Here is an 11,713-nt window from a genome sequence, read left to right on the forward strand (position 1 = left end):
CAAACAAAATCCACTGGTGTAATGACAGAGCAGAGGGACATTTTTAGTTTACCTCATTTGGTTTTGTCAAAGCAGTTCTGTAATCTGCAAAAAGTGGAAAAGTTTGGTGTGTGTTCCCTTTCCCTTGATTCCTTCAGTTATTATTGCCTCATTATACAGTCATTTGTACAATGTTTTGGCAGACATTTGCTGTTGCATAAATTAAAGTCATGGAATCTCGTTTTGCCTACAGGTCTTTATGAAAATAGCAGCAACATTTTTATTTGAATGTCAAAGTTTGTCAACCATTAAACTGATTGATTTTTCATTATACAATCCAATAGAATAGGCAATCTTCAGTTTGTATGCAACATTACTCTGAGAAAAAGACTCATCTTTGAAAAATCCTTCATGCTTATACTTTAAAAATGATATTCCTTTCACAAGACAGCCTCATGTTTTAAAGCTATCTTTATACATGAATTGCTCTATTCATATGCGTAGTACAGGTACAGCATGGTAATTCACCTCACTGGAAAGAAAGAGCTTTTCTATTTTGTAGCAGCAACACCAGCCTTTAAAAATTATATTATATTTTATTTTAAGCTCTCTCAGAAAGAACCTATTGTTCATGCCATGTAGATTGTGACGCTCAAAAAATGATCAAATTAACTGTCTTGGAAATAGGAGAGGCTTTACACAGAACTAACAGGTCTCAGCAGCTGTGTTGTATTTTCTACACAAATCCTTTAAAATGATTCTGAATTTCTTTTGTAGGCACACCTGTCATGGAAACAGTCTAGGCTAAATTGTAGGTTCATTTACCCTTTGGCTATGCCTCTAAAAATGTCAGCAAGGATGTCAATTTGTGCCAACTACTGCTGGAGCAGCTGTTGGTTGGTTAGGAATGGGAGAGCAACCTTTATATTGGCTTATTTATTTGGAGCAAACAAAGAAAGATGTAAATTTTCCACAGTCACATCTTTGCTTCATTAAGGCAGATGTGTATCTGCTGTTTGTTTGTCATATAATCCCAAAGCAGAACTAGGAATAAAAATTGTCCTTTGTTTAAAAACCTCATTAAAAATGTCAAGAAGAGAGAATTGTCTAGCAGTAGGAAACTTCATGAGGTAGGACGTCTTTTCCTAAATATTTAAGATATATAACTTCTAAGAAGATGAAGTGATCAATGAAAAATAACTTATATTGAAAAGGAAATGCTGAAAGAAAAGTAAAACAGTTCAGCTTGTAGAATCAATACTATAAAATGAGAAATCATGAAAGGAAGTAAGTGAGAAATTGGTTCTCATACCTTGCTAGGTTAGTAGCCTTGAACTTCTAAAAGTGTTGGTGAAGAGACCTCAAAGAAACACTGAATTATTATACAATAGATCTTGAAAAAAAATTTACCAACTTAATAGACATGATGAATTTTCAGATATTGTGTGTTGAAGATCAATGGCAAACTCTAGAGTTAAAATTATGACACATGCACTAAAATGAGCTTTCTGAAATGACCATCTTAAAAGTGGAAAGTCTGAGCTAAAAATGCTCTTGCATGCTTTCAGAGAACACTAGCCCTGCTTACAAATGACAGAAAAACAAAGTCTGGCTCATTAAGACAAGATCAATAGTAATACAAATAAGAATACGTAAAAATGGTTCTAATAAAAATTAATATCATTTCAGTGATCTGTCAGGTAACGTAAGCTTTATGCTAAGTTACAAAATTCTCGAGGGTATTTTGAGTTATGGTCACCTCATTGCTTCTCTACATTTGCTTTATTACAAGCTTCTCCCAGATCTATATTTAGATGCCAATAAGCATCATTATTTATTTTTTAAAATGCCAATTTAAAATGTATTTTATTTTATTTTTTAAGGAATTTAATCAAATTTACAAGAAAAAAAACAAACAACCCTGTTAAAAATTGGGCAAAGAACATGAACAGACACTTCTCAAAAGAAGGCATACATGCAACCAACTAACATATGAAGAAAGTTCAACATCACTAATCATTAGAGAAATGCAGATCAAAACCACAATGAGATAACATCTGAAACAGTTTGGCTCTATGTCCCCACCGAAATCTCACCTTGAATTGTAATAATCCCCATGTGTCAAGGGCTGGACTAGGTGGAGCTAACTGAATCATGGGGGTGGTTTCGCGCATGCTGTTGTCATGATAGCAAGTGAATTCCCATGAGATCTGATTGTTTTATAAGGGGCTTCCTCCATCACTCAGCACTCATTAGCTCTCCTTCTCCCCTGGGAAATGGTGCCTTCTGCCATATTTGTAAGTTTCCTGAGGACTTTCCAGCCGTGCAGAATTTGTGAGTTAATGAAACCTCTTTTCTGTATAAAATACCCAGTCTCAAGTATTTCTTCATAGCAGCATGAGAATGGACTCATACACCACCTCACATCAATCAGAATGGCTATTATTAAAAAGTCAAAAAAAAAAAAAAGATGCTGGCAAGGTTGTGGAGAAAAACGAACTTTTACACTGTTGGTGGGAATGTAAATTAGTTCAACCATTGTAGAAGACAATGTGGCAATTCCTCAAAGACCTAGAGGCAGAAATACCATTTGACTCAGCAATTTCATTATTGGATAGATACCCAAAGGAATGTAAATCTTTCTATTATAAAGATACATGCACATGTATGTTCATTGCAGCATTATTTGCAATAGCAAAGTCATGGAATCAATCGAAATGCCCATCAATTATGGACTGGATAAAGACAATGTGATACATATACACCATGGCATACTATGCAGTCATAAAAAGGAATGAGATCATGTCCTTTGCAGGGACATGAATGGAGTCGGAAGGCATTAGTCTCAGCAAACTAATGCAGGAACAGGCAACCAAACACCGCGTGTTGTCACTTATAATGGAAGCTGATCGATGAGAACACATGGACTTATGTGTGGGGAAACAACACACACTGGCACCTGCAGGAGGTGTGTGGGGAGCGAGAGCATCAGGAAGAATAGCTAATGGATACTGGCCTTAATATCTGGGTGATGGGATGATCTGTGCAGTAAACCACCATGGCATACAATTATCTATGTAACAAACCTGCACATCCTGCACATGTACCCTTGAACTTAAAAGTTAAAAAACAATAATTAACTCTTCAACTAGGAGACTTTAATTTTATAAGAAAAAAGTAAAATAAAATGTATTTTAAAATGAAAAACACGCCTTTACATGTAGGAATTTGTAATTCAATGAAAAAGTCAAATAATGCTCCCATGAAGAAATCAGTCACACAAACAGGTTCCTACCTCACTAGGAAAAACAATATCAGAGCAACATAATAAATTATACAAAAAGGGGTATCCCATTCAGGTAGTGATGTATCAAACATGGTCATAAATTGTTAAAAGTGTTAAAATTGTTGATGTTAAATAATTTATGTTAAAAGTGTTGTGTTCCAGGTTCCTCATTTAGATTCTATTCTGACTTCTGGCATTCTGGGTCATTTTCTATTAAGAAAAGGAGAAACATGTATTTTTCAAGAAATGCAAATACTTATCAAAATATAAAGCATATTCAAAGCAATGTTTCTAAGAATTACACATTGAATACATAATAAAAACATTATTTACAGTCATAAAGTATGTATCCAACAAAGGTCTAATATCTAGAATCTATAAGGAATTCAAACAGTTCAGCAAGCCAAAAACAAATTACCCTTTTGAAAAGAGACAAAAGACATGAACAGACATTTCTCAAAAGAAGATATATAAGTGGCCAATGGACACATGAAAAAACGTTCATCATCACTAATCATCAGAGAAATGCAAATCAAAACAAAAATGAAATACCATCTCACAACAGTCAGAATGGGTATTTTTAAAAGTCAAATAATGACAGAGGCTGGCGTGGCTTTGGAGAAAAGAAAATGTTTATGCACTGTTGGTTCTAATGTAAATTAGTTCAGCACAGTGGAAAGCAGTCTGGTGATTTCTCAAAGAACTTAAAGCAGAACTACCATTCAACCCAGCAATCCCATTACTGGGCATATAACCAAAAGAAAATAAGTCTACCAAAAAGACACATGCACACATATGTCCATCACAGAACTATTCACAGTAGAAAAGACATGGAACCATCCCAGGTGCACATCAATCATGGATTGGATAAAGGAAATGTGGTATATATATTAGGGAATACTACACAGCCATAAAAAAGACCAAATCATCATGTCCTTTGCCAAACATGGATGCAGCTGGAGGACCTTATTCTAAGCAAATTAATGCAGGAACATAAAACCAAATACGACATGTTCTCATTTGCAAGTGGGGCTAAACAATGGGTATTTTTGGACATAAAAATGGCAATAAGTAGACACTGGAGACTACTGAGGAGGGAGGTAGGGAGAGGGACAAAGGTTGAAAAACTATTGGGTACTGTGCTCACTACTTGGGTGATAGAATCAATCATACCCCAAACATCAGCATCATGCAGCATGCCCAGGTAGCAAACTTGCACATGTACCCCTTGAATCTAAAGTAAAATATATAAAATAATTAATGAATAAAAAGGCAGTGTCCTGAGCTCCTGGAGGGTGAGTGTGACTGTGGCTACCCCAAGCAGACTGTGAGAAGAACCTGGCCTTTTGCTGGTCAGTAAGAAATCAAAATGCGATACAAGTCAGGAAGCTGGTATCTCGTGTAGATACGGTGTCACAATTACAGGATGGTCAATTAGATGCAGCCGGGAAGTGCCACTCGCATGGACAGAGACCACAATTTTAACTACACCAGTCTAATTTGAACAGATCTTTGGAGAAAAGTGCTGAATGTGGATGGAGAAAAGACACAGTTGCTGAGGCTGGAGAGAGAGGAAGCTGGGAACCCCACGTGGAGTGCCTAAACGTTAGGGCAGGTTTCCATTTCTGACCAGTGCCTGGGGAAGAGAACACAGCTGCAAACACAAAGAAATCACTTGTAGGTAAAACCAAACACCGCATGTTCTCACTCATAGGTGGGAATTGAACAATGAGAACACATGGACACAGGAAGGGGAACATCACACTCTGGGGACTGTTGTGGGGTGGGGGGAGGGGGGAGGGATAGCATTGGGAGATATACCTAATGCTAGATGACGAGTTGGTGGGTGCAGCGCACCAGCATGGCACATGTATACATATGTAACTTACCTGCACATTGCGCACATGTACCATAAAACCTAAAGTATAATAATAATAATAATAAAAGAAAAAAAAATAAAAATAAATAAATAAATAAATAAATAAAAAAAAAAAAGAAATCACTTGTAGGAATTTGTCTACGGCTCATTGCTCTCAAATGCCATCTACTGGATTGCAGCCCAAACTACAACACAAGTAATTACTAATTCTGCCCCCTGCAAAACCAAGAGCAAGCCTTGAACAACAAAGACCCTGTACAGACCTTAATCTTCTGAAAACTAGAAACGAAGCCAATGAATATACTCAATTTACACCAAAATTAAAAGAATACCAGCCCTCAGGCCTGGCGCGGTGGCTTACGCCTGTAATCCCATCCCAGCACTTTGGGAGGCCGGGGCGGGCCGATCTGGTCAGTAGATCGAGATCATCCTGGCTAACACGGTGAAACCCCATCTCTACTAACAATACAAATAATAATAATGATAATTAGCCGGGCGTGGTGGTGGGCGCCTGTACTCCCAGTTACTCGGGAGGCTGAGGCAGGAGCATGAACCCGGAGGAGGATCTTGCAGTGAGCCGAGATCATGCCACTGCACTCCAGCCTGGACGACAAAGCGAGACTCCCTCAAAAAAAAAAACAACAAAAAAAAAAACACTGCCCTCTAAGATGAAAAAGAATCAGTGCAAGAACTCTGGCTATTCAAAAAGTCAGTGTCCCCATACCTCCACATGAGCCCACAGCTTCCCCAGCAATGATTCTTAACCAGTGTGAATTGTCTGAAATGACAGAAATGGAATTCACAATCTGGATGGCAAGGAAGCTCATTGAGATCTAGGAAAAATTGAGACTCAATCCCAGGAAGCCAAGCAATCTAGTAAAATTATTCGAGAGCTAAAAGATTAAATGCTCATTTTAAGAAAGACTACTTACCGAGCTGAAAAATTTACTATAAGAATTTTATAATACAATCAGAAGGGTTAGCAGAATAGACCAAGCTGAGGAAAGAATCTTAGAACTAGAAGACTGGTTCTTTCAAACAACACAGACAAACTAAAGAAAAAAGAATTAAGAAAAAATGAACAAAACCTCCAAGAAATATGATTCCATAAAGAGAGCTGATCTACAACTAATTAGCATCCCTGCGAGAAAGGAAGAGAGAATGAGCAACTTGGAAAATATATTTGAGGATATATCCATGACAATTTCCCTAATGTCATTAGAGAGGTAAATATGCAAATGCAAGGAATACAGAGAACCCCAGCCAGATACTATACAAGACAATCATTCACAAGGCACATAGTAATCAGATTCGCCAAGGTCAACACAAAAGAAAACATCTTAAAGTCAGCTAGAGAGAAGGGTAAGGTCACCTACAGAGAGAACCCCATCAGGCTAGCAGCAGACTTGTCAGCAGAAACCTTAGAAGCCAGAAAAGTTTGGGGCCTATTTTCAGTGTCCATAAAAAAGATATTTCAACCAAGCATTTTATATCCTGTCAAACTAAGCTTCATATGTGAAGGAAAAATAAAATTATTCTCTGACAAACAAATGCTGAGGGAATACTTTTCAACTAGACCAACCTCACAAGAGGTCCTTAAGGGAATGCTGAATATGGATGCAAAAGAATGACACCTGCTACCACAAAAGTACATGTAAGCATATAGCCTACCGACACTATAAAACAACAGTGCAGTTAAGTCTACATAACAACCAGCTAACAACATGATGCCAGGATAAAAATCTCAAATATCAATACTAACCTTGACTGTAAATGGGCTAACTACCCCATGTAAAAGACACAGGGTCTCAGACTGGACAAAAACATAAGACTGAACCATCTGTTGTCTTCAAGGGACCCAGCTCACATGTAAAAACACCCACACACTCAAAGTAAAAGGGTGAAGTAAGATCTACCATGCAAATGAAAAAAAAAAAAAAAGAGCAGGAGTCACTATTCTTATGTCAGATAAAAGAGACTTTAACCCAATAAAAAATGAGAAGGACAATGAAGGGCATTACATAATGATTAAGGGTACAATCCAACAAGAAGCCATAACTATTCTAAAGATTCGTGCACCCACATTGGAGCAGCTAGATTCATAAAACAACTTCTTGGCCTATAAAAAGACTTAGACAACCACACAATAATAATGGGAGACTTCAACATGCTACTGACAGTGTTAGATCATCAAAGCAAAAAAACTAATAAAAAAATGATGGACTTAACTTCAAAACTTGACTAATTGGACCTAATAGACATCTATAGAACACTTCACCCCCAAACCACAGAATGTACATTCTTCTTATCTGCACACAGAACATCCTCCAAGATCAACCACATGCTTGGCCATAAAACAAGTCTCAATAACTTAAAAAAATTAAAATCATACCAAGCACACTCTTGAACCACAGTACAATGAAAATAGAAATCAATACCAAGAACATCTCTCAAAACTACTCAAATACATGGAAATTAAACAACTTACTTCTGAATAACTCCTTGGTGAACATTGAAATTAATACAGAAAAAATTATATTAAATTAATGAAAATAGGGACACAACTTACCAAAATATCTGGAATGCAGCCAAAGTAGTGTTAGGAGGAAAGTTTATACCCCTAAACACCTTCATCAAGAAGTCAGAAAGGTCTCAAATTTACAATCTAACTTTTCACCTAAAAGAACTAGGAAAAGAAGAACAAACCAAACCCAAAGCTAGCAAAATAAAATAAATAAAGAAAATTAGAGAACTTAATAAAATGGAGATGTAAACATTTATTCTAAAGATCAATAAAACAAAGAGCTGGTTTTTAACATAACTGATAAACCCCTAGCTAGCTTAACAAAGAAAAAGAAAGAGAAAATCCAAATAAACAGAATCAGAAGTTACAACCGATCCCACAGAAATAAAAAAGATCCTCAGAGACTACTAGAAAAAATTCTATGCACACAAACTAGAAAAAGTAGAGGAAATGAATAAATTCCCAGAAACACACAACCTACCAAGATTGAATCAGAAAGAAATTGAAATTTTGAATAGACATTTCAACTTTTGAAGTTGAGTTAGTGATAAAGAGCCTACCAACCAAAAAATCCCTGGACCAGATGGATTCCCAGCTGAATTATACCAGACATACAAACAAAAAATTAATACCAATCCTACTGAAACTATTCCAACAAGTTGACGAAGAAGGGCTTCTCTCTAACTTATTCCACGAAGCCAATCCAATACCAAAATCTGGCAGAGATGCAATTAAAAAGAAAATCAGAGGCCAATATCTTTCATGAATATAGATGCAAGAAGCCTCAACAAAATACTAGAAAATTGAAACCAGCAGAACATCCAAAAGTTAATACCACAATCAGATAGGCTTTATTCAAAGGATGCAAGGCCGGTTGAACATATGCAAATCAGTAAATGTGATTCATCACATAAACATTCAGAACCAAAAGCAAAATCTATAGGATTATCTCAATAAATGCAGAACAAGCTTCTGATAAAATCCAACATTCCTTCATGATAAAAATCTTCAACAGACTAGGCATAGAAGAACATACCTTAAAATAATAAGAGAAATATATAACAAACTCACAGCCAACAGCATACTGAATGAGCAAAAGATGGAAGCCTTCCCCCAGAGAACTGGATCCAAGCAAGGATGCCCACTCTCACCACTCCTATTCAACATGTTACTGGAATTTCAAGCCAGAGCAATCAGGGAAGAGAAAGAAATAAAAGGCATCCACATAGGAAAACAAGAATCCACACTGATTATATGATTCTGTACCTAGAAAACCCTAAAGACTCTGTCAAAAGGCTCCTAGAATTGATAAATGATGTTAGTAAAGTTTCAGGATACAAAATCAATATACAAATATCAGTAGCATTTCTGAACAGCAACAATGTCCATGCTGAGAGTGAAATCAAGAACAAAATCCCACTTCCAAGAGCCATAAAAAAATGAAACACCCATGAATACAGCTAACTAAGGAGGTGAAAGAACTCTTCAAGGAGAACTAAAAAACACTGCTGAAAGTAAATCAGAGATGACATAAATAAATGGAAAAACATTCCATGCTCATAAATTGGAAGAATTAATATCGTAAAAATGGTCATACTGCCCAAAGAAATCTACAGATTCAATGCTACTCCTATCAAACTACCAAAGTAATTCTCAAAACTAGAAAAAAGAACTGTTCCAAAATTCATATAAAACCAAAAAAAAAAAAAAAAAGAGCCCAAATATCCAAAGCAATCCTAAGCAAAAAGAACAAAGCTGGAGACATCACACTACCTGACTTCAGACTATAATATAAAGCCACATTAACCAAAACAGTTTAGTACTGATACAAAAACAGACACATAGACCAACGGAACAGAATAGAAAACCCAGAAATAAACTCAGAAAACTCAGAAATAAAGCCACACATCTATCACTATTTGATATTTGACATGTGCAACAAAAACAAGGAATGGGGAAAGGACTCTATTCAATAAATGGTGTTGGGATAACTGGCCAACCATATGCAGATTGAAGGTGGACCCCTATGTTTTATCATATATTAAAATTAACTCAAGATCGATTAAAGATTTAAATATAAGACCTCAAACTAAATTCCAGGATAAAAATCCTGGAATATAACCTAGGAAATTATCTTCTGGACATTGGTCTTGGTAAAGATTTTTGGCTAAGCCCCCAAAAGCAATTACAACAAAACCAAAAATAGACAAATGGGACCTAATTAAACTAAAGAGCTTCTGCACAGCAAAGGAAACTATCAACAGAGCAAACAGACAATCTACAGAGTGGGAGAAGATATTTGCAAACTATGCATCTGACAAAGGCCTAATATGCAGGATCTATGGGGAACTTAAGCAAATCAATAACAAAAAAACAAATAACCCTATTATGAACATATACATCTCAAAAGAAGACATGCAACCAGTCAACAAACATATAAAAAATTCTCCACATTACTAATTACTAGAGAAATGCAAATCAGAGCCATAATGAGTTACCGTTTCATACCAGTCAGAATGGGCATCACTAAAAAGTCAAAAAACAAGAGATATTTGTGAGGCTGCACTTACACACTGTTGGTGGGAATGTAAATTAGTCAAGCGACTGTGGAAAGCAGACTGGAGATTCCTATGTGTCTGATTTCTCAAAGAACTTAAAACAGGCCAAGTGTGGTGGCTCACACCTGCAATCCTAGCACGTTGGGAGGCTGAAAGCAGGTGGATCACTTGAGTCCAGGAGTTCAAGACCAGCCTGGACACCAAGACAAAGCCCTGTCTCTACCAAAAATACAAAAAACAAAAAACTAGCTAGGAATGGTGGTGCGTACCTGTAATCACAGCTACTCGAAAGGCTAAGGTGGGAGGATCACTTGAGCTTGGGAAGTCAAAGCTTCAATGAACCATAAGCACAACACTGCATTCCAGCCTGGGTAATGGGAGTGAGACTGTCAAAACAAAACAAAACAAAAACAAACAAACAAAAAAACAAAAAAACAGAAGTACCATTCAACCTAGCAATCCCATTACTGGGTATATACCCCAAAGAAAATGAATCATTCTACCAAAAATACACATGCATGTGTATTTTCATCACAGAGCAATTCACAATAACAAATACATGGAATCAACCTAAATGTCCATCAACAGCAGACTGGATAAAGAAAATGTGGTACACGTATACCGTGGAATACTACATGACAATAAAAAAGAATCGGATTATGTTCTCTGCAGCAACATGGATGGAGCTTGAGGCTATAACCCTAAGCAAATTAACACAGGAACAGAAAATCAAATACTGCGTGTTTTCACTTATGAGTGAGAGCTAAACCCTGAGTACACATGGACATAAATATGGGAATATTAGATACCGTGGACTACTAGAGGGTAGAGGGAGGGGGAGTGCTAAAAACCTACCTATGAGGTACTATGCTCACTACCTAGATAGTAGGATCTGTGCTCCAAACCTCAGCAACATGCAATATTCCCATGTAACAAATCTGTGCATAATACTTCCTGTATCTGAAAGAAAAATTGAAATAAATAATAAAAATACAGAAAAATACTTTATTTACATTATCTGAAAAATTCATATTTGTTCAAAAAATTAATGGAAAAATAGAAATTTCAGATTTTTCTTAATACTAAAGCTTTTAATACACAAATATAATTCTAATGGTTGCCCACATCAATAAGCATACTGCTACATTGGTATTTCCATAACATTTTAGGATTAAACATTGTTACATTATAAGATCACTATATTTGCAAGAGGGCCAACAAACAGAAGTGTAACATAAAATTTCTTTCTTAAAGTATATCTAATAAAACCCAACCCAACTGCTTGAAGAGACAACTGCATAAAGACAAGGTACACTCAGATAAGAAGCAGGTTAAACATAAGATGAAAAACAAAAGGTATTTTTTTAGGTGAACTGGGATACTGATTTCTTATGTTGCCTAAGCAATTGATTTAAGATTTATAATTTTGGGAACTCTGTAAATTGAAGCTATTTGTATTCTGCGATATGTAAGCACTTTTTTAATAG

Source organism: Pongo pygmaeus, chromosome X (genome assembly GCF_028885625.2).
Source record: "Pongo pygmaeus isolate AG05252 chromosome X, NHGRI_mPonPyg2-v2.0_pri, whole genome shotgun sequence".
NCBI classification, from domain to species: Eukaryota; Metazoa; Chordata; class Mammalia; order Primates; family Hominidae; genus Pongo; species Pongo pygmaeus.